The sequence below is a fragment of the Neovison vison genome, chromosome 5 (assembly GCF_020171115.1).
Source record: "Neovison vison isolate M4711 chromosome 5, ASM_NN_V1, whole genome shotgun sequence".
Taxonomy (NCBI): domain Eukaryota; kingdom Metazoa; phylum Chordata; class Mammalia; order Carnivora; family Mustelidae; genus Neogale; species Neogale vison.
The window spans coordinates 97632021-97641675 of NC_058095.1; the positions used below are offsets into that span (position 1 = coordinate 97632021).

The 9655-nt window shown below is 40.1% G+C and overlaps 1 long non-coding RNA gene across 1 annotated transcript in view; it reads right to left on the reverse strand.

Moving 5' to 3' along the window:
- The window catches only part of LOC122907017, a 137157-nt gene extending 128878 nt beyond the window's left edge, over positions 1-8279 (reverse strand). The window contains exon 1 of the long non-coding RNA XR_006384666.1: positions 8105-8279. This is a non-coding gene — a long non-coding RNA (uncharacterized LOC122907017). The remainder of the gene's footprint in view (positions 1-8104) is intronic.
- Positions 8280-9655: the final 1376 nt, after the last annotated feature.

Here is a 9655-nt window from a genome sequence, read left to right on the forward strand (position 1 = left end):
TATACTCTGATGTAATGAGTACATTTTTTGGTCTATTTTTTTCATCCGAGGTTCAGAGAATCCTCAGCCGACTGTCCAAAGTCACACAGCTAGTCCTAGATCTTGTAGTCCCTTATCGCATCCAACTTTTAAAATGAACCTTGTAGAGACAAAGTAGTGGATTAGACCAGCTTTAAAAATGTTCAGAAGAGGGGCGTCTGGGTGGCTCAGTGGGTTAAAGCTTCTGCCTTCAGCTCAGGTCATGATCCCAGGGTCCTGGGATCGAGCCCTGCATCGGGCTCTCTGCTCAGCGGGGAGCCTGCTTCCTCCTCTCTCTCTGCCTGCCTCTCTGACTACTTGTGATCTCTGTCTGTCAAATAAATAAATAAAATATTTTTTAAAAAAGTTCAGAAGATGTATTTGCTTGTCAAACTAGCTCATACAGAAACAGAGCAGCCACGTAAATACACTGGCTGTTACACATCTACATCATGTGTCTTCCCAGCTCCTTGGGACCACCACACGTCCCCCTCTGCTTCTCTTGTCATGCTCACGACACCATGCCATTCCTGTGACCTCCACTTGGAAAACTCTGAAATAAAATGATGGCATAAATTCGTATTGTGTTTGCTCATCACCTAAGTATAGGAGTTTCTATTCAGTTGTTCAATATTTTTCAAGACAAAATATGTTTTCTACTAATTGTAACTGAAGCTTTTGTTACAAATTAAATTGTAATTAGAAACTGCCTTCTGAATATCGCCCCAAACTACTCAAAGCTGAAATGATGAGTGAGGACAAAATTGTTGATAAAGAAAGGAAGATTTTCACCATGGAACTATTAAAGGAGACACAAGTTCATCTTGAGAATTTCAAGCTTTGTACTCTGTTTTAGGCATGCTTCTACACCTGCTGGGATAAAACTCTGTGGTTTTTCTCTCTTTTCCACACTTTCCAGGTTGTAGCCTTACATATTCAGAAATACCTTGCCCTCTCAGAACTTATGGAATTAACTTAATTTATTTTCATTTTCTTATTTATATAGATATGTACAGGAAACTGGGTAAGTAGGTAGTTAAACATGTAGTTTTAGAGGGCTGTGTGTGTGTGTGTGCCCATATATCTTCCCACCTGTTGCATTTCTTCATTTCTAAGACATCATTCTCTGAGACAGACCATGAGATTTTATACGAAGAAAGAAAAATCACTCGATTAAACTCAAGTTGCTATCAACTGGAAAATTCATCCCAATTTCTGATATGCAAAAATGTGGAAAGAGCTTGATAACTTTTCACTCTTCATTACATGAAAATAACTCTTCATTACATGAAAAAAGTTTTTCATGTAATCCATTAAAAAATTATCCTTTTTAATGGATGCTGAATAATGACTGCTCTGAAATACTTTGGACTTAATTGTTTCAAATATCCATCAAAAATGTCCCCTGGGTGGGGGGAGTAAAATGTTAAAACTAAGTCTGCACAAACTGAAATATTTATAGATGAAATGATGATGTCTTGGATTCATGTCACAAGAATATCTGAGGTGGGCACCATGGGTGTATACAGATAGAACAAGATTGGCTATGGATTAATAATAGTTCAAGTGGGATTGCAAGGTACAGGAGGGCTTAGTATTCTAGGCTCTTAAAATTTCAGAAAAAAATTTTCTCTCTATGAAGTATTAGTAATATAACCTCCCATGAATAGGATTAGGTCTTCTTATATGAAAGAGGTTTGTTCTGGGCTTATGATGATATGTTCCAGTTGGAGACTGTAGAGAATATCCCAGGGACTGTGAGTGATGAGGTGAGTGGAAAGTATGCTCATTGTTAGTCCTTCTTCTTTCCAAATACCTTATTGGCTGAAGCTGTCTGGGTCCTACCTTTTATTACGGTAATAGCTGGCTGGTTCTTATAGTTGTTTCTGGCCCCCCAAACCAATGTGCTACTTTGCATCAGTATTTGGTCATCCCCAGAGGGTATACAAGGTTGGTTTGGTATCAAGGATAGTTAAAAGCAGCAACAATAACAATTTAAAATTTAATTGAATTTTCCAGTCACTATGCTAAGTGGTTTACCATGCATGAGTTTATTTAATTCTCATGACAACCCTAACGTGTTCATACTATTATGATTTTATTTTTACCCATGAAGAAATAGACTGAGAAAACTTAAGGGCATTTCTCAAAGCTGGCAAGTGACGGGGTCTGGATCTAACCCTAAGCCTCTGCTTGAAACCACACTCGGTATTGCCTTCCTTCCAGTGACACTGATTTAAGAACAATGGAAATCACAGCCTGCTGAGGATCACTTGCAGACAAGAACTAAAGAGAGCCTCAAGCCAATAATCAGCTGGTGCAGATGGGTGAAAAGAGCACAGGCTTAAGAAAGCAACTCTTGTAGAAACAAATCAAAAGGAATACAGAAACCTCTCCCAAGTAGATAAACCTAGTCCTAGGAGTGGGACAGGAGGAAGAGACCAGATCATGGATGGTTTCCATTTTCTCCCGAGTCTTTAAATCATTTCAGAGTGCACTCATACTTCATCAAGCCTCTCATGCCTGGCTTTAGCTGGGTGTTACACATCATCTCCTGAACCTCACACAGTACTTCTAGAATTCCTCAGCTTACTCCACTCCAGCCAGAATTTTAACGCTCATTAACTGTCATGTTATGAAGAATATTCTCTTTTATGATTTTGTCCCTCCAGGGTCCTAACTGTTCAACCACACTTTGTTAAAAAATCTAATCATTGGGGCACCTGGATGGCTCCGTGGGTTAAGCCTTTGCCTTCGGCTCAGGTCATGATCTCAGGGTCCTAGGATCAAGCCTCGCATCAGGCTCTCTGCTCAGCAGGGAGCCTGCTTCCTCCCTTCTCTCTGCCTGATGCTCTGTCTACTTGTGATCTCTCTCTATCAAATAAAGAAATAAAATCTTTAAAAAATCTAATCATTATTCTCAATCTTATAGAGACTCGAAGATATGTCCTGCTAGGTTAAGTACTACCCTCCTCTCCATATTCACTCACAGATGCCTCAGTAACATTGAAATAAATAGATCTTTTGGAGTGGAAATCTTGAGGTCATCATCTGGATTGACCCATCATTTGGACTCCAGGGTTTGAGGGTAGCTCAAGGATGAGATGTGTACTCAGAAGCAACCGAAGTCATACCAGGGACGAAACAATGATGAATAGCTTGTACTAGAGCTAGGGTCTGGCATAGCATTTTCCACTTGCACTCCTCCCCTATGCTTCTAAAAATGTCACCAAAAATCATATCAACTTCTTTGTCTATACCACATGAAATTTACCATCAACCAAAATCCTAAAGTCTTATTTTATAAGTACAGGTTCTTCCAAAGGGTACTTTAGCATTTACCTTTATGTCAAAGTAAATAATCTTATACTTACCCCTGTTAAATAGTCTAGGGAAATTTAGATCATTATTCCAACCTATTAAGGTTGTTTGTTTGGATTTCGATGATGTCAACACACTAATGTATTAATACCTTTTGGCTTTATATCCAGAAACCTGTTTAACATACATTTATCCAAAACACTGACAAAAGTATTTATTAGGATAGGACTAAGAACAGAGTGTTTTATAAACCATCAGACACTCCCCCACCAGTTGCTAAGAAGCACCCTATAAGCACGTTTATTCAACCAGTTAATAATCTGCTTAATTGCATTAACTCAGCTCATATTTCTTAATCTTGTCTCCAATTATATCATGAAGAAATTACACAATGCCCCACAGAAGTTCATGAGCATTTTGTCTGTTGCATTTCCTTGAACTATTGTTTCCTTCTAATTTGGCCAGATTTAATTTCGCTAAAAGCAATTTGACAAAAAGCAATTTGGTCAAGAGACAATTTTCTCAAAACAATGATCTAGATAAAGAAGAATAATGCCAATCAGTGTGGTTTCAAAGTTGGTCATTTTTGTGTACCATTAGATGGAGTTGTGATCCATTTTGTACTTTATACATTTTTGTCAATATTTTGGTTTTTTTCTCAATAGTTTGACTTTTTAAAATTTCTGATTCATTTCCATCCAGTTGTTCCTATCAAGCATTGCTTATAATGCAGACTAACTGAAACAATATATTGTAGCAATTAATTAGAAGAATGCAAGTGTCCAAAAACTGATGGATTTTTTAAAAATATGCTAAGTTCCAAATACCTTATGGTAGGTAAAATATCATATGTAGTCATAGGAAATGCATAGGGAAGGCCGTCATACATTAATGTGCAGTCATTGATTGACACTATTAAGTGGGATCATCTTTAAAAATTTGTTCTGGTTTGCATTATAATTTTCCATAATAAGTATATGTTGCTTAAAAAGTCTAAAATAATACATAAATCACAACTGTAGCAAAATGTTCCATCACTCTAGTCATTTCAAGTATTTAGCTCCTTTTGTTGGATTCTTTTTCCCTAAGCAATTCCTTAACTGTTAAAACTTTTCACAGTGTAAAACTTTTCACTGTGTAAACACAGTGTTTGAAGATGAATTCTGGAAACTGTAAAAAGTGTTTAAAGATACTAAAAGTGCTAAAAAGCCGTCCCATGCTTTATCACTCATACTTGAATGTAAAATGATGGAAGATACTAATTTTTAACTGATTTGTTGTGTTGGCCAATTTGCTTTTGACCAAGGTATACATGCTACCGTCTATCAAGCCAGTAATACATTAGGGGGAAAAAAATGCGACTATCCAGATGATTTCCCTTTAAGAGAATCTACCCTGGTTTCCAGGGATCCAGTGGATCCCTGGATCCAAACCCTTCCTTTAATCATCCATTTTAGAGGGGCGCCTGGGTGGCTCAGTGGGTTAAACCTTTGCCTTCAGCTCAGGTCATGATCCCTGGGTCCTGGGATCAAGCCCTGCATCGGGCTCTCTGCTCAGCAGGGAGCCTGCTTCCCCTCCTCTCTCTCTACCTGCCTCTCTGCCTACCTGTGATCTCTCTCTGTCAAATAAATAAATAAAATCTTAAAAAAAAAATCCATTTTAGAATCTTGCCAGCTTGGGAAAGTTTAGCAGTAGGTGTAAGTTCTTTTTGAAACTGTCTGAAGACACCAATCAGGAATAACCTCCTACTCAGAAATATATGTTGATAAACGCAGCTCGAAGGCTGTCCGAGCACCCCTGTTCCGAGTACTTGACACTGACCTATTCTCAAGGAAATTGCTCAATTTCCTCACCCTCCCGTGTCCCTACAGAATGAATTCAAGAATATGACATACATTTCATATTCTCCCAGTCCCTAGTTTTCTCATATTATTTTCTCTTGACCCATCTTACCGTTATTACTATTATTTTAAAAATCAGTGTGTTCCAGGGGCTGTAATTGCTGCTTGGCCCTGCTCTTCCCTCTTGGTCTATACTTAGGGCTGTCTGCGAGGGAAGGTATACCGGAGTCACCAAAAGCTCCTGTGAGTTGCTCGCTAACTCTTCTTGAGCCTTCTAAGTGCTGCTTCAGGAAATAGGTGATAGTTTGCACTTTATATGATTTTGTGTAATGTACCGTATTACATAAAACAAAATATTTAAATTATTTTCTATCTTCTGTGTAAAAAGATCCAGTCAGGATCATTAAATTTTAGGTGGTTGTCTTAGCCTTCCTAGTGTTTGTTGAAAACAAAATAAACACATGTTTCTCAGTGTTTGTTCAATAGACTTCTGTGCCTGTGGAATCTCAGTGAAAACCTACAGAATGACTGAAGGAATGTGTTTCAGATGGGTTGTGAAATCTTCACAGCTAATTTCCTCCTCCTTCATTCAGTAAAGAATGAAAAGTAAGAATAACAAAAATAAAGGAAACTATTAGCTCTAGAGACCAATGAGACTAAAATGTGCGTTCTAGAATGGTGGAGATTTTCTCAGGGCTTGGTTGTTAGAATGATAGAGAATTCTTATTCCTAGCTCCTATATTTCTAGTGCCTTTGTCTACCTTTTGGGAACTGCCATGTAAGCATTTCGATCTGAGCACAACTGTGAGGAAAAGACCCAGCACCGTCAAAGATGAAAAACACAAGAACCTGAGTGAATCTTTCAATGGAGAGATGTCATCTTGGATAAAAGAAAGAGCGAAATCTTGAAAAAAAAAATTTTTTTCTGGTCTCTGGTTAGGTCCTCTTTTCCTGAACTGCCAGAGGCAATACATTTTACCTGTTTCCGTCCATTCCCCCCGCCCCCCCTGCCACCTTCTTTTTTGTTCTTTTAAATTTTATTAGAAAAAGAAAAAGAATTCCAGCTCTGAGGTAGGGTCCGGTTAATGAAGCTAACACACTGCCTAAATATTTATTCTTATGTTTGGGGTACTTGGATTGCAGATGTGTAGAGATGGCTTGGAGTTAAAAATATCTCTTTCTGTGAGGCAATGGCACACTGGAATGATAATCCAAGCCCACTGCTTATCCTTCTGAGACTAGCATCCTGGGTGTCCTGGCTGCAGTAAGTAAACAACCCCAGCCTCATTTCTTTAGGAATCTTCACCTTTTTTTTTTTTTTTTTTTGCTTGAGCTGTCTTAAAAATGTGTGCCGAGACTAGCAAGAAATGGAGCAACAAGAGGAGAAAAAAACTCCTCAGATGGCCACTCTTGGTTCCAGAGACCCCCACACTGTGTGCGTGGTGGGGAAATTTTCTTCTCCCCAGACCAAAGGTAGCTTCCACATTTTGGTCCTTGGAGTGAATGAGTACCTCGCCTCATCTGTGTGCAGCTAATCAGTAATGCGGTTCAAAGGGTAGACGCATGGAAATACCTGGACCCAGGTGAGGTGGCTTAGTCCTGGAAAGGAGAAAGCCTGGGGGAGGGGAGATGACATCCAGGCCAGCACCCCCCCATCCACTACTGCTCCTTCACACTTTAGGTGGGGTGTCCTAGCCCCTCTGGGCCTCACCTTCTCAGCCTATAAACTGGAGGCAACCTGTGTCACAGGACTATGACTTGGGGGCTGATAGATCAAGGTAAACCACTATCCAGAGTGAGAAAAACAACTATAAGCAAAACTCTGAATGCTTTGTGTGGAAGCACGTTGATGCTGACTGTGAGAAGGGCACCAGAAGGGACTTGGGGATTTCAGGTTAAGTTTAAGATGCCCACAGGAACTTAATCCCCAAGGAAGAGATAAAGGCAAAGTAGGAAAGTAGGAGAAACCTCTGGACAAAGATTTAAAAGAAGCAGTGTGAATACAGGGGAGGTATTCTCCTGAATGGTCTCCAGAACACAGAAAGAAGATTTAGTTAGCATCATTTCTCCCTACAACAGAAAGATCTTTTACAGTGATGCCCTCTTAGAAATAGATTATTTACAGAACTATAGGCAAAGCCTTGGAATCTGGTCAAACTTGAGCAAAAACATTAAAAGTTCTTGTAAATTTCCACAAAAAGATTGGATTTCATGAACATGAGACACATAACTGCCTTACATGTTGAACTTGCTCTGCATCATTTTATGTCTGACAAACCACTAGTTCCTAGTCTGCACTGTACTAAACTTCCAAATTCCCGATTTAGGCTGGCCACATTCACAAGGACCTGGTGTGTGCACAGCAACACCTGTCCCCAGCAGATTTCCCAGGTCTTGCAGAGCAGCACCAACACAATGGTGGCAACGGGTTTCTCTAATCCCCTCCTGGGCCTTAGCAAGCACCCTGCCACACCTGGGATAAAGACCCACAGACCTGGACTGACATTTGGTTGCAATTCCACCGGGCTTTTCTCTCTACAGAATTAATCCTGCGTACACATCCATTTTCAAGTCGCAAAGATAATTTGATCCTGTTTTAAAAGACACTGATTATTCTGAAAACAGAGAGAAAACCCAGCCCATCCTGGACACTTCCATACAAGTTGAAAAGTAAAACAAATCGACATGATTATTTCATTATGGAAGAATTTTTTTCTTTTTTTAAGCTGTGGCTTGTGGCTTGTGTGTGTGTGTGCGTGTGTGTGTGCACGCACGCGCGTGTTTGACAGTGAGCTGTTACTCTTAAAGGCAGCAGGAAAGCGGCATGTTAAAGTTTCACATTAAACAACAAAGAGTTTCAAGGAACATCCTCAAATTACATTCACAGTTTCAAAGTTCAAGAAATGTGACAGAGCGCTGCTTACCTTACAACGTCAGGTCCCAAGAGGTCTTTGAGTCTAAAGCAGTACATCCAATGTGCAGGGTTTATTTTCTTGCACAGAAGTCTAATCTGTTATAGCACCCAGCTCACTGGGAGGAACCAACCTCCTGCTCCCGAACACCAATGAGAGGACCAGGGGAGCACATGTGGGAAGTGGCTTCCCTGGGAGCTGTCACACACAGTCTGCACATGCTCTCTGAGACAGAGGTGCCAAGTCAACCTTGGCTTGAGGCTCACAAAGCACCTCATTGTGAGGTCCCGGCCAAGGCTTGGGGGAAGGAAAGGGTTATAAAAAACGGGCTCTAGCCAATCTGTAGTTTTCATGCTTTTGTTGGGAGGGGCCTCTCATTCATTAAAAATAGAAAGAATTATTTTTCTGTTAGCTTCCCAGGGAACAAGTAAGACTTGTAACAACTCACCAACAGGTTGAGATAAGAGGACAAGCTTCTCTCTCAGAACTCTGCTATGCTCCCGGCTGGTGTGAAGGAGGGCTCTGTGGTGAAAACTCCATCTCACCTCTCAGAAAAGTGTCTACTCCCTAAGAATGACAGGATGTTTTATAGGAAGGAAGTTCACAATTATGAGTATATAAAAATCTGTGTTAACCAGGCCCCACCAAGCTCAAAGATAAAATGAAAATCTCCTGCATCTGTGTCATAAAATCCATCTGTGACACTGACATGATATTTCAAGTGGGCTTTCTGCCTCAAGCTCACCAGAAGTCATTGTGAAAAGGATGTGCATGTCCTCTTGTGGGACATAGGCGTACAAGGACCAGAAAAATATTTGCTTTTACTTTCACAGCCACCTGCTACAATGTGCCACAGAAAAGAAAAGAGGTATTGGGTGAAAAAAAAATGCTGAAACGAACAACCCTCTTCCAAAATCCATATGGTAAGACTTGAGCCATGATTTGTCTGGGCTCAGAGTCTGATGTCATTTGGCTTTTCCTCAGCACTTGCTAGGACTCTAGCCTGAAGCAGTCAATGGTGACCAGTTGCTTCTGGGTGTAAAGAAGAGAGAAAGACAGCACCTTGGAGTAGAGAGTGGGGCAAAAAGACCTATGTTCAAGCTCTGGATCTGGTTATACAACCAACTCTAAGCCCTGGAAAATCTTGAGGTCTCTCTGGATCTGTTTCATTTTCTGAGAAATGAAGGAGTTGGGCTAGTAGTTCAGGAAACGCAAAAACTCAAAGTGCAGTTCACTTGGTGGGCTAAGGGCAGGTGGAAAACACAGGTCTCTATTTTGGAAGTAGCTATTAGTCCACAACAAATATTCCTAATTCGTTATGGGATGAATCATGCCAAATCTTCTGACTTTTCAAAAGAAGCTAGAAGTTCAGATTTTTTATGTGAACTCTAAGTTTTATAAATCTCCTTGCTCAAAATGTTTAATGAACACCAAGCAAAATCTATCTGCTAGTTAAATCTGCCCTGCAGGCTGCCAATTTGGGGCTTATAGACCAGATGGTGTTTAGTCTTATCCTGCTAGAAAATGAATGATCCAGGGAAGTTAGTCTCTAGAGAAACTTTC